This window comes from Neophocaena asiaeorientalis, unplaced genomic scaffold (assembly GCF_003031525.2).
Source record: "Neophocaena asiaeorientalis asiaeorientalis breed wild unplaced genomic scaffold, Neophocaena_asiaeorientalis_V1.1 scaffold202, whole genome shotgun sequence".
Taxonomy (NCBI): Eukaryota; Metazoa; Chordata; class Mammalia; order Artiodactyla; family Phocoenidae; genus Neophocaena; species Neophocaena asiaeorientalis.
This window is the reverse complement of record NW_020172627.1, coordinates 709,607-729,449: the sequence shown is the minus strand read 5'-3', so window position 1 is coordinate 729,449 and position 19,843 is coordinate 709,607. Positions and strand designations below refer to the sequence as shown.

Sequence of the window (19,843 nt, the reverse complement as noted above, 5' to 3'; positions counted from 1 at the left end):
GGAAGGAGCAGGCCTCATCTCAGAGACCTCAGTGGCACTAGTCACCAGCTGCAAGTAAATAACTTTCTGTCTTCACTGTATTTATTCTAGTGGTTAACTTTTGTTTATGGAAAGCCATACTGGTTTCCATTCGTGAGAGTCATAGCATGTTTTTGTTTCTAAAATATATCTAAGTTAAAAACAAAAAGTGTTGCACAGCAATGTGAGTGTACTTAATGCTGCTGACCTGTACACTTAAAAATCATTGAAATGGTAAATTACATGTTGTGTACATTTTAACACACACGCAAACAAGTGAGACTGCTTAAGGAAAAGTTTACACCAATACCAGTAGAGATGAGAGGTGAGGATGACAAAAATCATGAAGGTGGATCGAAGCTAAAGTTTAGGGAACTCTGATCTCGTCCAGCCTCCCAGACTTTATAAGGAAGGAATAGAACTCCCAGAGAGGTGGAGTGGAACAAACAGGAACTTTGAATTTGATCTGAATTAGGTCAGTCATGCTACCTAAATAACTTGGTATAAGTCACTTAATTTTTTTTTTTTACTTTCAGTTTCATGATTACTAAAATGGAGACATTATTACCTACCTCACAGAGATGCACTAAGAATTAGATTGTAGAACATATACACGACGGGGCACAGATCCTAGCACCTGGGATACTTCAGTCTGGGTACCCTCACGCTCCCTCAGCCCTGCCCCTCAGCCTGCTCCCCTCAGGAGCCACACCTCTGGCTTGCCCACCGCCATCTTCCTCCTGGCTTCTGTGTTTTGTGTTGAAGACCAGCCTTGGCCCTTCAGTGGCATCTTGGCTTTCCTGGCTGTCCTTTTGGTGACATGTCACTCTGATGATGGTGATCAAAGTTGCCAGAGTCCCTAGCACCTCAGAGCCCTGCCTATGGCCCCTACTGTCATCCCCCTCCTGGCCCGCCCACAGCACCATCTCCCGGGAGAAATGCATTATGATGTTGGGTGAACCCAGTGGACTAAAGTAACACACTGAGGTCACCAGCCTACGTGTGGACCCCTGCCCCAGGCTTCCCCACATATTCTTCACGGTGAGTCTCAGGTGGCCCTCACCTGTCACTGCAGCTCCAGAAGGAGCCTCCGTCCCCCAGATTTCCCAGACTGGACATTCTTCTCCCTCACCTGCCACCTTCTCCAGACTTCAATGGCTCCTGGTGGAAATAGCTAATTGAATGGAAGTAATGACATCCCCAGTCACCAGCCTGGGCAAAGGAGGAGCCCTGGGGTCTGACCCAAGCTAAACCAGCGCGGTCGTCACCAGGGAGCCATTGGATCCCTGAAAGGAGCCAGCATCTCCAACAGATGCCAGCATCATGCCCAGGGCTCCTCTTTTGGCCTCTCCGGGTCTCTGCCAGATCCTCATGGGGGATTACTCTTTTCCATAATCCCCCCTCCTCAACAAAGCCTGACTGCTCTGGCAGCCCTGTTGCCCAGGTTCCCAATCTCAAGGAGACTCTTGGTCAAATTTGACTCATTTATCTTTATAGTATGATCTCAAACCTACATGCCTGCTGGCAGAATAACCCTCAGATTTCCATTTAATTGCATGAACTACATGTAATGGACTAATTCTCAATATCTGGTTCCTGGAAAAATGGGCCCTGCTCACTGTTTACAATGATAGAAGTGCCCAGGCAGTGAGCTCCCTCCTAACAGATGGCCTGTCATCTGTCCGGCAGATGTAATTGTGGAGAGGAGGGAAGTCCAGCTACCCTTGATGCTGCCCAGAGCACATACACGTGATAAGGATCACTCCCAGCCCATATTCTTGTTCTCTCTCCAAAGCCCTAGCTCTTCCCTTCTCCCCTTCTCGCACGAAGGTCAGCAGAGGACGTAGAGCACAGAGATGGGGAAAATTCAAGATGGTGGAAGAATTGGCTCAGATGGAAACTCAGATAGAAAGACTAGGCAAAGGTGCTTTAAAACAGAACCTGAAAGTGTGGCCCTGTCCCTCCAGCTTTTCCCAACACATGTCCCTAATAGTTTCCAGCAGACAGATCCTACAGTTTTACTAATAAAAGATTCCAGGTTTTTTCTTCTTAAATACTTTTAGCTTCTGCAAAATGTTTCTTGCACCATGAAAACTCCTGCCACATTCTTTCTTGATCAGCCTGGTCTGTTTCCACTGTTTGAGGATTCACTTTAAGTCTAGTTATCCCACTCCTTCACTGTGGGTTTCTTGGCTTTGAATAGAAATGGAATAGAATAGAAATGGAAAGTACAACTTCCAAAACGTGAGATGGAAAGAATGTAACAAATTAAATGTGATCATTTCAACAAATGGGCAGAAAATGGAGGGGAGGAAAAAACAAAAGAAAAAGGTAAATAGAAAACAAAAAAGTAAATAAATAAGATAGCAAGGAATAGGAAGAAACCTTTCAGTTGTCATAATAAATGTGAATAGGTCAGATTCATCTGTGTCTTAAAAGACAAAGTGGAAGTCTGGCTTGAAAAAGAGAAAGTAATAAAGAAAAAGGTTGAAAAACAAAACAACGGGAAAAACGTAAGCCAGCACATGCAAGCAAAAAGAAAGCAGATTTAGGAATATCAAAATCAAATAGAATAGAATTCAAGGTGATAGGAACAAAGAGAAACATTTCATTATAATATAAATAACCTACTGAGAAAATAGAGCAGCTGTGAACTTTTATGTTCTTAATGACATAGCTTTGAAGGATACTTAAAGAAAAAGAATTCTCATTGTTCTCCATTTTTTTAAAAAAAATGAAATTATAGAGACACATTCACTGACAATAGTGCAAAAGAAAAAAAAAGACAGAGATTAAGAACAAAATGACAGTGAGTGAGGGTATATATGCAAGAGAGAGAGAAATCTACACACGTGGAAATAAAACACACACGTACTTCATAACACCTCCTAAGTTAATAAGAAAATCAAAACTTAAACTCAGACTTCTAGTCAAGGATGACAGAGTTAAAAACCCCAAAATTCCAATAAAGAACACTAAAGGTGTGCTTGCGAAGGTCTGGACACACCTAGATGGAGAGGGCAGGAGGGAGACAGCTGCATTCTGGATGCTGGACAGCAGGTGGGTGGGAGGTAGCTGATCAGCAAACCCCAGAGAGCTAAATTCCAAGCCAGCACCACAGATAGCACAAAAATCCGTTGGGTTTGCAAATCCCCTCACCGCCCAGCAAAGACTCAGACATTGGCAGGACCAGTTATCTCTGGAAATGAGGGCAAAAGAAGAGCTCCAAACAGGAGTTCTGATTGAAAGTCAGTTTAAAAAGCAGTTAAGAGGGTTCCCTTTTCACCACACCCTTTCCAGCATTTATTGTTTCTAGATTTTTTGATAATGGCCATTCTGACTGACGTGAGGTGATATCTCATTGTAGTTTTGATTTGCATTTCTCTAATAATTGGTGATGTTGAGCATCTTTTCATGTGCCTCTTGGCCATCTGTATGTCTTCCTTGGTGAAATGTCTATTCAAGTGGTCCACCCATTTTTTAACTGGATTGTTTGTTTTTTTGATATTGAGCTCCATGAGCTCTTTGTATATTTTGGAGATGAATCCTTTGTCTGTTGTGTCATTTGCACATATTTTCTCCCATTCTGAGGGTTGTCTTTTTCTCTTGTTTATGGTTTCCTTTGCTGTGCAAAAGCTTTTAAGTTTAATAAAATCCCATATGCTAACGCATATATATGGAATCTAAAAAAAAAAATGGTACTGATGAACATAGTTGCAGGGCAGGAATAAAGAGGTAGCCATAGAAAATGGACTTGAGGACATGGGGTGGGAGGGCGAAGCTGGGGCGAAGTGAGAGTAACATCGACATATATACACTACCGAATGTAAAATAGTTGGCTGGTGGGAAGCTGCTGCATAGCACAGGGAGATCAGCTTCGTGCTTTGCGATGACCTAGAGCGGTGGGATAGGGAGGATGGGAGGGAGGCTCAAGAGGGAGGGTGTATGGGGACGTGTGTGTGCATTTGGCTGATTCGCTTTTTTGTGCAACAGAAACTAACACAGTATTGTGAAGCAATTATACTCCAATGAAGAGCTATTGAAAAAAAAAAAGCAATTAGGTCCCAGATCTCCCGAACCACCTTGTGCAAAGCTGTGACTGCCCTCCCTCATTAGGGCATAACACTTGGAAGGAAGCTGAGGACGCTGCCCCGTCATTGGGCGGGGCGGGGGGGGGGGGTACCACACTAGAACAGGAGGCTTAGAGGGAGGTGGGCATGCATATCAGTTACTTAGCTCTCCCAGTCTTTATCCCACACTTGGCTGCCAGATCTCAGCAGTCAGGAATAGCCCTCAGGAAGGAAATGAAGAATTTTCACTGGAGAATCTGACAGGCCAAGAAGAAAAACGCAAAATATACTGACAGGAGGGGTCCCCCACGAAATAGGCCAGGCAGATCTCTCTCTCTCTGTAAACATTCACCGCCCGCCCCCATACAATTTCCAATCAGCTGCTTAGAGAACTGTAACTAGTAGGAGTAAAGAACCTTGGGTGGCGGGGCGGTCACTGGAAGGTCACTGGAAGGTCACTGGAAGGTGACTAGAAGAATTCACCCAAAGTGAATTCTGTCACTTAAGGAAAGAATTGCATATGAAGGCCAGACGAACACAGGAAAGGGGAAAAAAACAACTTGGAGGCAATAAAAACTGTGCAGGGGGGAGAAAACTTTTAAATAAAACTGTCTTTAACATCCTCAGAGAGAGACTATAAAAATGGACAGTCAGAGCACAAACCAGCTCCCAGAATTCAGAAATAAAATACCGGAAACAAAAACTCAAATGAAGGGCTGGGTGAAAAACTTAACATAATCTCCTGGAAAGAAGAACAACGGAGAGGAAAAGAGGAGAGACAACTCAGCGTCTGAGAAGAAGTTCTAGAAAGAGAGATGAAAGTCATCCTTAGAAAAAATATTCAGTTAAATTAAATTTCCTAGGATGGGAGTATAAACAGTGAATGCTGACTGATATAACCAAAGTTACTGTGGAGGTTCAGGAAGTCACATAGGGAGGGGCGGCAGGGAGGGCAGTGAAATAAAGCAAAATCTCAAACTGCCATGCTGGGAACTCCATAGATAATGCCTAAAATTTTAAATCAAGACATGGTAATGTAAGGATCTTATTTAGAAATAAACATAAGAAAAGAAAAAAAAAAACCTCACCTAAAAGAGCTGAAAGTGGTGACTAAGATTTGGGCTATAGTAGAAGAGGAAGAACTTGCTGCCTATAACAAGACTTGTAGAGCTATTTGATTCTCTAAACTGTGTTTAGATATAACTTTCACTAAAAAAATAAGTGAAATAAAACTAAAATAGTTTAATTTGGGGATTTTCAGAATATAGCTACTACAAGCCAAAGCTATAGGGTAAGGCTTTGGGGAGAAAATGGACAATGAGGTGATGATCAAAAAACTTGATATTTATCTGTATTACAGTTGGCCCTTCCTATCCATGGGCTCCACAGCCATGAATTCAACCGGGCTTAAAACTATTCAGAAAAAAAAAAATTTCCAGAAAGTTCCAAAAAGCAATACTTGAATTTGCTGTACACCGGCAATTATTTTACTTAGCATTGACATTGTATTAGGTATTATAAGTAATCTAGCGATGCTTTAAAGTATATGGGAAGATATGCTTAGGTTATATGCAATTACCAGCATTTTATATAAGGGACTTGAGAATCCGAGGTTTTGGGTAACTTCATGGGGGAGCACTATAGGAGCCCTTCCCCGCCAGTACTGAGGGGTGATTGTCTTTTCATTTCTCACAATGAGACTATATTTACTTATGTCCATATTTTAAAATATTTTAAGTTAAACAAGGAAAGAAAAACTAAAAGCAGAAAAGGAAGTCAACAGGGACACAGCCCTAGAGAGTTCTCTTCAGGTAACCAGAAAGGGGAGCAGACAAAGGGCTCCCTCTTCCAGACAGAGTCGCCAAGCCCAGCTGGTCTCTGCAGAGCTGGCCTTGGCACACTGGAGGTGCTCAGAAATTGTGTAACTTCATGTGTGGAGGTGGGCTATATCAGGCAGCTCATGCCCAGGGTGGAGCGCAGGGCCTCTGAAGCAGAAGTGTGAGGGTCATCGTGTTGTCAGGAACCCAGAATGCACACGTGGTACTAGAAGCTGGATGTGGACGGCTCGGGTGCCACACTCAGAAGCTGGGTTCTGGCAGCACCGCGGGCTGTGAGGTTTGGGAGCTCAGACTTAGCCTTCCTCACTCCGAGAGGAAAGTCATCCACAGCAGCACAGGCAGGGAATGTCAAGGTGCCAGGCTGGAGGCAGAAAGACCGTCCAAATGGGGCTGTTGTCCTGACAGCCGGTGTGGCCTAGAAGACCGCCAGGTGCTGGAACAAGGGGCTGGGGAGCCTTGACAGCAGCAGGGGACAAAGTGTGGGAGCTGACGCCTGCATCCCTGGGTGGCAGAGTCTCAAATCTACGCCCATGTGGCTTATGCAGCTGTAGGTTCTAGCAGAGGCAATTTAAAAATCACTTTGAGAGCAGACTGGGTTTTGTTTTGTTTTGTTTTCCAGGAGCGTAAGTAATGGGAGTGGGAGAGAAGATTGATTTAAAGTTTCATTTAATTTAGAGTAAAAGGTTGGAATTGGGAGGAGGAGAGACAAGATGGATGGGAAAGCAGATGCACTTCTAGGAGAGAACGTTAATATGGGGCAATCAGAAACCAGCAGTCTTTAAGAAAGAGGAAACCTCAGGGGAGGAAAGAGAGGCCATCTGACTCCAGAACTTGAAGGTCACAGGGAATGTTCCAGCAGGCCGCCAATCACCCCTTTCCTCCTTCCTTTGTTTACCAAGCTTGAATGTCAAAGACAAAAACGGTGCTGTCATGAGCTGGCTCCTTGGGTCCTGGCTCCCGAGGAAGGTGCCTGGGTTGTCTCCATGTTCCGGATGAGGGAATTTGGGGGCTGGCATCAGGCCTAGGTTAGTGGGTGTGTTACCATAGCGCCTGAAGTCTTTGCTTAATGTCTGCCCATGGAACCTCACAGCTTTGTCTAGTAAGACTCTACCCACCAGGGCCCTTATCTCAGCTCTATCTGGGGGCATAATTAAGATGCTGTCAGGCTGGTCTGAGCCGGTCCATGCTCACAGCAAGTCACAGAGCAGCCCATGTGTCAGATGCTCTTTCACATCTAGACCTTGTAAATTCGACTCAGCTGGAGCTGATTCAGCAAACACTAACTGAGCATCCTTCATCAGTTGTAAACTGTTACTCAAACCAGCCTAGAGGCCACTATTGTTATTGTTGTTGTCACCATTGTTGCTGTTGTTGACATTGCTACCGTTAATTTATAACACTTCCTTAGTTGTATGTTTTCTCCCTTCTAGTCTGTACGCTTCATTCATGCAGGGCCTCAGTCTATCTTATTACTTATCTTTTCCTACCACCCAGCACAGTGCCTGACACATAACTGATATGTAGTAACATTTGATACTTACATGAATAATTGAATGAATGAATGAAGAAATGAGTAATTTGACTGAATGAGTGAACACTGATCCAGCCTGTGTTAGATCCTTGGTGGGAAAATATTTCATTGTTTTTGTAAAGTGCTTGAAAAGTGACAAGGAGCTTATTGGACTGCCTTCCCCTATTAGTATGTAAGCTCATCATGGTCGGGATTTCATTTGTTTTGTTTACCCTGTATCCTGATTGTCCAGAACAGTGCCTGACACCTAGTAGAAGCTCAATAAATCCTTTTTATTTTATTATTTATTTATTTATTTTTGTGGTACACGGGCCTCTCACTGTTGTGGCCTCTCCTGTTGCGGAGCACAGGCTCCGGACGCGCAGGCTCAGCGGCCATGGCTCACGGGCCCAGCCGCTCCGCGGCATGTGGGATCTTCCCAGACCGGGGCACGAACCCGTGTCCCCTGCATCGGCAGGCGGACTCTCAACCACTGCACCACCAGGGAAGCCCTAAAGCCTTTTTAAATAAACATTCATAATTTCCATTGAGCCTCACAGCAACCTTAACAGGGCAGATACAATTCATTTCCATTGTATAGGTGGGGAAAATGATGTTCAGAAGGGTGGAATGGAAGCTTGCATACTATGGAAAGAAAATAATATTTGGAATCAGAGAACCTGGGTTCAAATCCCGTTTATACCACCTACAGGTTGTAGATTTAGGCAGATCATTGAAGCCCCTCTTGCTCCCACATTTGGTGTGTTGTTCTGAGGCTGCCCCGAGAGTTGGACAAATGGCAGCTGGCGGCAGTGGTAGTGTCAATGCTGCCTAAACACTCAGGGACAAGATTCCTGTAATTCTTAGAATGGGATCCAACATAGAAGTCCTCCAAGAAGGCTTCTAAAATGACATGTGAAAAGCAGGTGACAGAGCCTGGAAGCGGGGATCACCTGAACCCGTGAGGCATCCTGAGAGCAGCCCTATGTTGCCTTTTCCAATTAAGAGTCCAGGCTGGGGCTTCTCTGGTGGCGCAGTGGTTGGGAGTCCGCCTGCTGATGCAGGGGACATGGGTTCGTGCCCCGATCCGGGAAGATCCCACGTGCCGCGGAGCGGCTGGGCCCGTGAGCCATGGCCGCTGAGCCTGTGCGTCCGGAGCCTGTGCTCCGCAATGGGAGAGGCCACAGCAGTGAGAGGCCCGCGTACCGAAAAAAAAGAGTCCAGGCTGTACCTTAGCAAGTCATTTTACTGAATCCTGCATGACATAGAATGACAGATTTCTGAATTTTGGCTTTACTGCTTACTAGCTAGTTACCAGAGAAGGTATTTCCCTCTCTGAGCCTCAGTTTTCTTTTTGTGAGATGGGAATAACCACACCTACTGTATAGGGCTGCTGTCAGAGTAAGATTAAACATATTGGAAACAGCCTAGTGTCGGCCTTCTCTCCTCGGTGGAACTGTACACGGTAAAGGGTTAGCAGCCATCCAGCTCCGTCAAGCAAGAGAAGTCCCGTGGCATGCTGCACGGCCCTGATCTCGGCTCTGCCTTACTTCATGGGTTTAAATCTAAATAAAAACTAACACTTACATGCATACGAACCAAGCACGATCCTAAGGGCTTGGCGTGTATTGACTTAATTCTCAGAGCAACTCTACAAGGCACCTGCTAGATAGTCTCCAAGGATAGCTGTCCCTATCCCTCCCCTGCCTATGCACACACCCCTCCTCCCAACAAGAAGTGGAGTCTCCTTCCTCTCTTCTGCACCTGAGCTGCCCTAGTGATTACTTGACCAATAGAATGAGGCAGAAGTGATGCCATGCAAGTTCTAGGTTCAGTCCTTGAGACACCAAGCCGTTTCTGCTTTTGCTCTGGGGTAGCCACTGCCATGCTCTCAGGATGCTTGCGTGGACCACAGAATTATGAGGAGATGGACCACATGGCCCAGACAGACAAGTAGGGCATCCTTGGACCTTCTGCTCCATTCCAACTGCCAGCAACCAGGATGAGGGGTCTGAACTCCTGCCCATATGAGGGACAAACTGAATAAGAAATTTGGAGAAGAGAAATCGTGGAAGGAGCGCTAGATCAAGCACTGCATCCTTATGCGAACAAGACTATATTTATTCTGTGAACCTCCAGAAGCTATATCCCAGATAAACAGAATTGCACGGAGGCCACTGTGCCCTCCATATATGAAAGATACTTTGTTCCCATGGAGTGGTCTGCTGGGCAGGGGTGAGCTCCAGTCCCTGGTGCTAGGCAAGCCGAGGCCAGACCAGCACTTGACTAAGAAGCTTGGAGGAGAGCCTGTCGCTGGGTAGGAAGGTGGCCACAGATGATCTCCAAGTGCCCTTTCAACTCTCAAAGCCAGGAGGTCAGTGGAGACCTTATAAGGCAAGGAGGAATGGAGGGACAATACCTAGAGTCAGCCAAACCATAGAGGTTTTCAGAAGTTCCATCCTGGATGAGTAAGAAAGAGAAGCAGGCAAGCTGGGGGGGTCTGGCCAGAGCAGGGGGATTTCCCAGAATTCCTGTGGCTGATGCCACTCCTGGTCATTAGTGGCCATTTAGTGCCAAGCTTAATGGTGGCTCCTAGCAAAGATCTTGCAGAGACACAATTGGCGGCAAGAGAGCTGATGTGTACAGACCTTGGTGCAGTGGGGCCTTTGCAGCTGGCATCTCCAACAGTCACATCTGGCCTCATGAGCTTGCCCCTGACTCCCTGAGAGGTCCAGGAGAGCCTGATTTCACTTCCCCCTTCATACTGTCCACCTGCACATCTCTGTGCACAGAAGAGCAAGGGCTTGGTTACCTCCATAGTAGCTCCCATAGATCTTGACACAGCAAACTCCAGTTGATTAAGTTGTGCTCAGAGGAACATGCGCGAGTGAGAGGGAAGAACACTGAAGCATCAAACAAGCCCTGCTTGCCGCCTCAGGATAGCTCAGTAGCTATTGAGCAAACGTCCTCCACAGGGCGGTAGGAATAACCATGAGCTAAATGGGAACTGATAATAACGTTGCCATTAGCGCCCCAGAAAAAAATTAAACAGTAAATGTTTTCTTGTTTTAAATGTCCTTGGAGGGGCTTCCCTGGTGGCGCAGTGGTTGAGAGTCCGCCTGCCGATGCAGGGGACACGGGTTCGTGCCCCGGTCCGGGAGGATCCCACATGTTGCGGAGCAGCTGGGCCCGTGAGCCATGGCCGCTGAGCCTGCGCGTCCGGAGCCTGTGCTCCGCAACAGGAGAGGCCACAACAGTGAGAGGCCCGCGTACCACAAAAAAAAAAAAAAAAAAAAAAAAATGTCCTTGGGGATAACTTCAAATGCTGCTTTTGTGAAGAAATACTCACTGGAGTCTTATTAAAAGAAAAAGAGTCATTATTTATTTAGGTTCAAATGTCAGAATGCGTGGCTTTTTCTTAAGGGATACTTTACATTTATGTAGCTATTTGAGAAATGTAACTCCCCTCTACTAACAGATCAAAATGAAAATTCTTGTCAAATAGTTATTTTAAATGAAACAAATGTATTTAGTAAATTCAAAATTGACGGCAGCAGCCAACTCGTTTTTAAACAATTTTTAAACTGTTTAGTTAAAGCAATTTTTTTCTGCATCTGACCTGTCAAGGAAAAACATAAGATGGAAGTAATCATCCAAAAATATGAGTTTTCAAGCTTATCTTGCATCATATACCAGTGGTTCTGAAAGCGACCGCTGGAATAACAACATCACAATACCTTATGATTACCTACAACTCATCATTATCTGACAAGATTTTGCCACTGTCGTGGTGAAAGAAAACCCAGTTACTAAGAAGCCTGATGACACGCTTGGGAGTATGTAAATCACAAGTGCCAAGTGTCTTGGTTGCCCCCGAATTATTTCGTACTCAGAGTGTCTCTGCCTACAGAATGGATCTTCATCTTATAAAAATGGCTTCTATGTTTCCTTCAGTGTGGCTGCCTATTCATGGAAATGTAATAAGCTTCTCTCAGGCTCTGCTAATTTAAGTCAGCCACGGATATTCATTTACAGTATTTAAATGTCTTCCACTTAAAATAGATCAATCCTTTGGCTTTCAATTGAACCCAGTTAATTTACAGTAATAGCTGGAAGCCTGGTTGGTAGATGACTCATTTTGTCAATTACTAGGCAAAAAACTGCATCGAATGACATTGAGGCAGCGTGGAAAACATATCTTCTTCATTGTTTGATGAGCATAACTTACTTTTAATTACATTTGGGACATTCTAGCTCACTCATACTGCCTAAACACTCAGGGACAAAATTCGAGTACTGAGTTACTGTTTATCAGCAAAATGGAGGTGATCTGGGGGTGGTGCTGTGGGGTTGCTGCCCTGCCTGGTCCGCTGAGGGTGATGGGTAGGCTTCCTGAACGATCCTTTGCAAAGGATCGGGATAGGGTGTGCCTTCCTCAGCAGAAGGCAGCACGTGCCCCTCAGCGGCAGTCTGCTCAGCAGGTCAGCCTGGCACAGATCAAAGCAAAAGAGTCTGTACCGCGTTTCTCAGACTAACTTGCTCTCAACTAAAGAGCATAGCAGTCCTCTCCCAAATCACCATATACCCCAGAGCATAGCACTAGTTGCAGGGCCTGGAGAGCAGTAAGACAGACCAAACCACTTGCAGTCAAGATCATCCAAGGCAAGCCCCCCAGACCCGGCATCACCATGCCCCGACAGTGCATATTCTGAGCAGAAACACACTTCCCAGGGAGTGAGCTCCAAGGCCCAGGCCAGCCTGAGTGGCAGGGGCAGCCTCTGGGGCAGACTGTTCATCATGGGGGGAGAAGGCTGGAAGCTGTGCAGCCCCAGAAACACGGCAGAGACAGCCGCGTGCAAGAATAGCCCTGTGGTTCAGTGCTGCAGACCCTGGGCTGTGGAGAGGCAGTGTCCCCCTGGACTCCTCACAGCATGGGGTGGAGGCCACGCAGCGCTGCCTACCAAGGGCTCCCAGTTCTGAAGCAGAGGCTTTTCCACACCTGCCATGTGGGCTCCAAAGAGCCAAGGGCAGAGTTAGCATCTAGGTGGGGCAGAAATTGACAACAACATCTGCCTGAGGCTTGGGTCAGAGAATGTACTGGAAAGAAGTGGCTGACCAGTGAAGACTCGCTCCCCTATAGGAAGCTCAGAGCACATGGCCTCTGATGGCTGGTTCCCTTCTGAATACATCAGCCCTTGATGGCAGTTAACCGATGCAGCCACCAAATGGGCATCAGAGGGAGTAGGCTTAGCTCTCCCTGAGCTCCTCCAGCTAGAACACCAGGAATTTTAAGGAGGCAAAGAGACCTACCATTCGGTCCATTGAGCCAAGGAGGAAGGGGGTCATTTTCACACTCCCAGGACCTCCCACTGCCCAGCGGAGATCCTTTACAGACCGGGCATTTGGCCAGGGACAGTGGGAGCCATGACCCCTCTTGGACAGTGACCTGTATCCTTGCTGGGTTTCTTGTGCTCCAGTCCAAAGGGTCAGGCAGGAAGGGGGTTCTCCACAGCCATCGTAGCTGGAGGCCAGAACCCAGACCTTCTGCCATGCCCTGCTCAGAGCTCTGATCATGAGAGCTAGGCAGGTCCCAGCAGCCTGTGCCCCCCAAGGCTGTATCACAAGTAGATGGGCCTGCCCTCTCATTGCTTTTCCTTCCCAACATCCAGTCAGAGGAGCAAGAGAATAATCATTAATTAAATGGCTTTGCATAGAAATAGTGTTTCAATAGTACTATGATTTTATTTATTTTTAAAAATAAATTTATTTATTTATTTATGGTGTGTTAGGTCTTCGTTACTGTGCGTGGGTTTTCTCTAGTTGCGGAGAGCGGGGGCTACTCTTCGTTGCGGCGCAGGGGTTTCTCTTTGCGGTGGCTTCTCTTGTTGTGGAGTGCGGGATCTAGGTGCTCAGGCTTCAGTAGTTATGGCTTGCGGGCTCTAGATCGCAGGCTCAGCAGTTGTGGCGCATGGGCTTAGTTGCTCCGCGGCATGTGGGATCTTCCTGGACCAGGGCTTGAACCTGTGTCCCCTGCATTGGCAGGCGGATTCTTGACCGCTGCGCCACCAGGGAAGTCCCCGTACTGTGATCTTAAAACTTTTTTATTGGGCCAGATGAGCAGTCTGGGACAAAATTATCTGAAATGTGTTTACTCAAAATAACATCTAGGGCTTCCCTGGTGGCACAGTAGTTAAGAATCTGCCTGCCAATGCAGGGGACACGGGTTCAAGCCCCGGTCCGGGAAGATCCCCATGCCGCGGAGCAACTGGGCCCGTGCGCCACAACTACTGAGCCCACACACCACAACTACTGAAGCCCGCACGCCTAGAGCCCGTGCTCCGCAACAAGAGAAGCCACCACAATGAGAAGCCCGCGTACCGCAATGAAGAGTAGCCCCTGCTCATCGCAACTAGAGAAAGCCCATGTGCGGCAACAAAGACCCAACACAGCCAAAAATAAATAAATAAAAATAAATTTATAAAAAAAATAAAATGACATCTAATTAGTCAAAATAAACAATGCTGAATATCCCTGAAATCCCAGCACCTAAACAAAATAACAGTTTACCTCTTGCTGTGGCAAGTCTGCTGTGGATAAGGTGGCAGCTTCAGCTGTTTCTGTGCCCTCTAAGGTTGACACAGTGAGGGTGGGAGGAGAGAAGGGTGGAGGTTACATTTCTAAAGGACCAGGCCCAGAAGTATATGAAGTCATACCGCCTAGTCCCAGTGGCCAGAGCCCTGTCACCACTAGAGGGTTCAGGAAGCCCCCCTTGTAAGCATTCTGGTCCACTGGTCACAAACATTCGTTCCCCTGTTTCCCTAGAAAGCTACTTGGCACTCCAGCACTGGGCCCATCACAGTGACACAGAGAGGCTAAGACACTAAATCTAGTGAGTGCTGGCTTCACACAGACACTTTGCAACATGGCATGCATCTTTTTCTCATGAACATGATCACAGGCATTAATGACAAGGGCCTGGGGGGGTGACTGTATTGGGACCCCTTGCCTGGGTGGAGCCTGAGGTTTCACAGTGCTGGGACCATGGGCACAGCCTCAATCCTATAGCCTCTGGGAGGCTCAGGAATCACTCAGGGAGAGTCAGGCGTTCGTGATTTGGGGTAGAGCCTAGATCAGAGTCCTGGAGTGGCACAGAACTACTGCAGGGAAAACCAGGACCACTGGAGGAAGACCCACCCACCCTGGAGAGGACATTCCCTCTAAGGTTGGAAGAGACTGTTAACGCTGAGGCTGGAGGGTTGCTGAGGGCTCTGCCCAGACCCCAGGCTTAGTGCCGCAAGTCTGCCCCAGGCCCTGGGTCCCAGGCTCACCCTTGATCCCAGCTAGACTTGTATGGGCTCGGGCCCTAGGCTGGGTGGCCTTCCCGGTGAGGGCTTCAGGGCCTGTGGCCATCTGGGGTGGTTCAGGAAGGTGCAGGGAGCTGGTGCTCAGACCCCAAAGCCCCTGCTTTCTGCCAAGCACAATGCTGTCCCTCCAACACTCTGCCCCGAGGGGCACCCCTCACGGGCTGACAGATGCTATCAGGAGACCAGGTGTAGCCCCGACATGGTGGAGAAGCGGGGCGCGGAGACGCATGGAGCACACCAAGTGCATTTGGAGTGCACAGGAGGCAGCCTCAGGCTGGAATCGGTTGGGAGAATCTTCAGGATGAAGTCCTGAGCAAAGAATGAGGCCAGAGAAGTGACTCATCTCAACTCCTTAGGGAGGGAAGGTGCCCCAACCAAGAAGCAATTTGTCTCCAACTTTTAGGTTGCCTTTTTAAATATCTACATTTTGGACAGTAATGGACCATGGTTAAAGGCTTGTATGATAAGGAAGGAGGAGGATGTTTCCCAGCTTGGCACTGAACTCCATTCTGATCTGCATTATTTAAAATTTGGAGTGATTCTGTTCTTGGTTGGGTGTCAGAGGCTAAAGCTTTTTAAGATTGATCTGAGGCCACAATCAGAATAATAGGAGATAAAGAACCCTGAGTGATTGCTTTTTAAAACGTGTGCAATTTTCCAAGATGCTGCCAGTGGAAAATCTTATCATGCCACTTGTTAAGAAGCATTTCAGAAGTTGGTTCTTCAGACAGTCTCCCTCTAGACAAGATGAAAAATGAAGACTTCCCAGAGAGCCAGCTTTGATCAGGTAGGAGAGAGAGCTGGATTAGAGTGTGAAGTTCACAGAACGATCAGGAAGCCCAAAACCCAGACCAGTGGTAGAAGGGTAGACACCCCGGCCCCTGCAGGAGGTCCCACCAGGATTGTCACCGCAAATTGTGAAGGAGGAACCCAGTCCTTCACCATCCTGGGACTCCTGAATCTACACCATACCTTATTTTGTGGCACAAGTGATAGTGTTATTGGGGGAGGGATTGTTCCTAGATACAGACCAAATGAACAGGTATAGCGGCCAAAATGGTTTTAAAATAATAATTATGACAAGTACTCATATTCATTCAGCCTTTAGTGCTTTACAAAGCACCAGCTCAGGCAGCCCAGTGAGGACAAAAGGACAGAGGTTAATGTCCTCATTGTACAGGTAATAAAACCAGGCATCAGCCCTGGACCTGCTTGAGTCCCACATTAAGTGTCAATGTCACAATAATTACAAACCCCTATAATTATTTTTAAATGTTTATATGTATTCCAGCTCCTGTAAAATGGTTATAAGCAGACTCTATTCCTTGGCTGTGTAATAACTCACAAATCACAATAGCACTACTCTCGCCAGGCACCCAACCCGGTGCTGTGGAGGCGCTGGATCATGAAAGCCTCAAAACACATCACATCATAGAGGAGGAAATTGAAGCTCGCCTTGTTGCACAGGCATTGGAGGCCCAGTCTGAGCCGTAGTTGTAAGCTTTCACTAGTGACGACTCCACCATGCTGCCTTCTTCGGTGCCTGCTACAGCCCAGCTCCATTCCAGGCCCTCTGCTCACTCTATCCCATTTGGTTCCCAGAGAACCCCATTGAACAGAGAGGGGAACTGACGCTAGGAGAAGTGAACCCATCCAAGCACTTACTGTCAATAAGCAGTAGTGTCAGGATGAAACCAGATCTGTCTGAAGCTAACACCTGTGAGGTGTCCATAACTGTCCCACATCATCTCAGATTTAAAGTGTAATTGATGTTTGTCTTTTCATGACTAGGGTAAGCTCTGGGCATGAGACAACTGAATAGAGACAGGTGAAAAGAAATCTTTGTCATTGTTGCTGTTGTTACTCTCATTCATTCCCCTGGACTGAGCTGAGGCCCCCAGACGATCCGGTGCCCTGGGAACTGTTCCCAAGAGAGATCATTCTTTGCCAAAAAAGCTATGGCAGCCTCCTGGGGTGGGCAGGGGCTTGTGTGCTCTGGTTAGAGGACTTGGAGAGGAATTGTCACTAGATTTTAGTCCAAGGGAAGTTGAGAGGCCTGCCACTCTAGATGTTTGCAGAAAGGAGAGAGAGGGGAAATCACTGCCCTTTACCTGGGAATAATAGATGGACGTTCCAGGCTGCAGAGAAGCTGGGCAGGCTGGCCTGGCCCTTGACACATTACACGGGGGAGCATTCAGCCAGGGAGTGACAGTGGAAAGATGACAACAGCCCATTACTCAGGCATGGACTGCACCCCATGAACTATCTGACTACTCTTTTATTTTTTCTTCTGTACTTTCACATTAAATTTTCTTATTTTGATGCAAACATTACAGGGCAAAACATAAAAGCTGCCTCACCATTCCCAGCACTCCCTCCCAAAGTGTGAGTTTTCTGTGCCATTTCTGTATATTTACATGTTACTCGTGGGTTCTTGAGAGAGGGCAGAAACAGAAATTGAGATGGGAAAGTACTAAATTATTTTTCTAGCACTTCTTTTTTTTAAATTTAACAATTTTGCTTAGAAGCCTTTTTTATTTACCTCATTCTGATATGGCTTACCAGAAATTATTTAACCACTCCCCCATTGATGGACAAGTAAGTTGTTTCCACTTTTTGAGGTAAGGAAAACGCTACAGTGAGCATCATTATACATACATCCTTGTGTGTTTGTCTTTCCTTGGAACAAATTCTCAAAATTCAATACTAAGTTAAAGGATATTTCATTTTCAAATTATCTTAGACATTACAAAATTCCTTTCAAGAAGACTTTATCAAATTACTATCCCATCAAAAATGTCTGAGAATGCCCATTTCTCTTGCTTTCCCCAATATTAGATATTAGCAGTCATTTTATTTTATTACTTTTTATTGACATATAGTTGATTTATAATATATTGAATTAGTTTCAGGTGTACAGCAAGTGATTCAATTTTTTTTATAGATTATATTCCATTATGGATTATTACCAGATACTGAATATAATTCCCTGTGCTAAACAATATATCCTTGTTGCTTATCTATTTTATGTATAGTACTGTGTATCTGTTAATCCCATACTCTTAATTTGTCCCTCCTCCCCAGTAGTCATTTTAAATTAAGAATCTTATGATGTTTATTGACCATTTGTATTTCTTCTATTAATTTCTTATTAATACCCTTTACCCATTTTTGTACTGGGTTCTTTGTCTTTTATTTTCATAATATATTTTACTTAACCCAACATATCCAAAAATTATCATTTCAATATGTAAGCAACATAAAATTATTAGTGAGATATTTTACATTCTTTTTTTACATGATGTCTTTGGAATCCACTTAGAGCATATCTCAATTTGGACACTAAGCTTTCATCAGAAATACTTGGTCTATATTGAGATTTCATGAATGCATTTGAAGAAGTAGAATCACATACCCACATTTTTCCAAATAATCTTGTGGTAGGCAGAATAATGTCTCCCCAAAGATGTGAATGTTATGAAGATGGAATCAAGGTTACTAATCAGCTGACCTTAACATAAAAATTTATCCTGGGTTACCCATGTGGATCCAGGGTAATCACAAGGGTCTTTTATAGTGGAAAAGGAGACAGGAGAGGAGGTCAGAGTCTGAGAGCAATTTCAAGATATATTGCTGCTCGGAAGATGGAGGAGGGGGCCGAGAGGCAAAGGATGCAGGCACCCCCCGGAAGCTGCAAAAAGCAGGGGAACAGATCCTCCCCTGGAGCCTCCAGAAGGTTGTAGCCTGGTAAGGCCCATTTCAGACTTCTGACCTCCAGAACTGTAAAAAAAATAAGTTTTTGTTGTTTTAAGCCACTAAATTTGTGGTGCTCTGTTAGGAAACTAATACATGTACTTAAAACTTTTCCAATAACTGAATCAAGTGTCAGTGTTTCATAACAGCTTTATTGAGATATAATTTTCATCAATAAACTCCACATATTTAACATGTACAATTTGATAAATACATGTGTACGCCTGTGCAACCATAACCACAATCAAGATGTGTCTGTTACCCCCCAAAGTTCCCTTGTATCCTTTTGTAATCCCTCCTCCATCTTCTGCCCCTCCTGACCCCTGACCCCAGGCAATCACCAATGTGTTTAGTATGCATTTTCTGGAATTCTATGTAAACAGAGTAATACAGAACATACGCTGGTTTCTTTTACTTAGTATAATGGTTTAGAGATTCACCCATGTTGTAGCATGCATTTGTATTCATTCTTATTGCTGAATACTGTCCCATTGTATGGCTGTGCCACAGTTTGTTTATCCATTCACTTGTTGATAGCCATTTGGGTTGTGTCCAGTTTGGGGATATTAAAAATGAAGTTCAAATCTCTGTATGGACATATGCTTTCAATTCTCTTAGGTAAATACCTAGAAGAGGAATGGCTGGATCAAATCCTAGGTCTATTTTAACAGTTTGAGAGACTGCTAAACTGTTTTCTAAATTGTTTATACCATTTTACATTCCTACCAGCAGTGTATGAGAGTTCTAGGTCCTCCATACTCACACCAACACTTGCTATGGTCAGTCTTCAATTGTATCTATTCTAGTAGATATGTAGTGATGCCACACTGTGGTTTTAATTTGCACTCCCCTAATGACTGATGATGTGGAGGATCTTTCCATGAGCTTATTTGCCATTCCTACATCTATCTAGATTACAGATATAATAAAGTATCTGTTCAAATCTTTTGCCTATTTTTTTAAAATTGGGTTGTTTGTTTCCTTATTATTATATTTTGAGAGTGCTTTGTATATTTAGGGTACAAGTCCTTTACCAGATACATGATTTTCAGATATTTTCTTCCAGTGTATAACTCATATTTTCTCTTAATCATATCTTTCAAAGAGCAGGGTTTTTTTTATTTAAATAGGTCAAATTATTAATTAATTGTGCTTCTGATGTTGTATTTAAGAAGTCTTTGCCTAACCAAAGTCATAAAGGTTTTCTACCAGAAGTTTTATCGTCTTATGATTTTACTTTTAGGTATATGATTTATTTTGAGTATATTTTTATATGTGATGTCAGGCATG

General features: G+C 45.2%; 1 protein-coding gene across 2 annotated transcripts in view; it reads left to right on the top strand.

The window, feature by feature from the left end:
• ARHGAP22 (Rho GTPase activating protein 22) overlaps positions 1 to 19,843 on the top strand; it is a 156,098-nt gene that overhangs the window by 22,397 nt on the left and 113,858 nt on the right. The window lies entirely within an intron of this gene.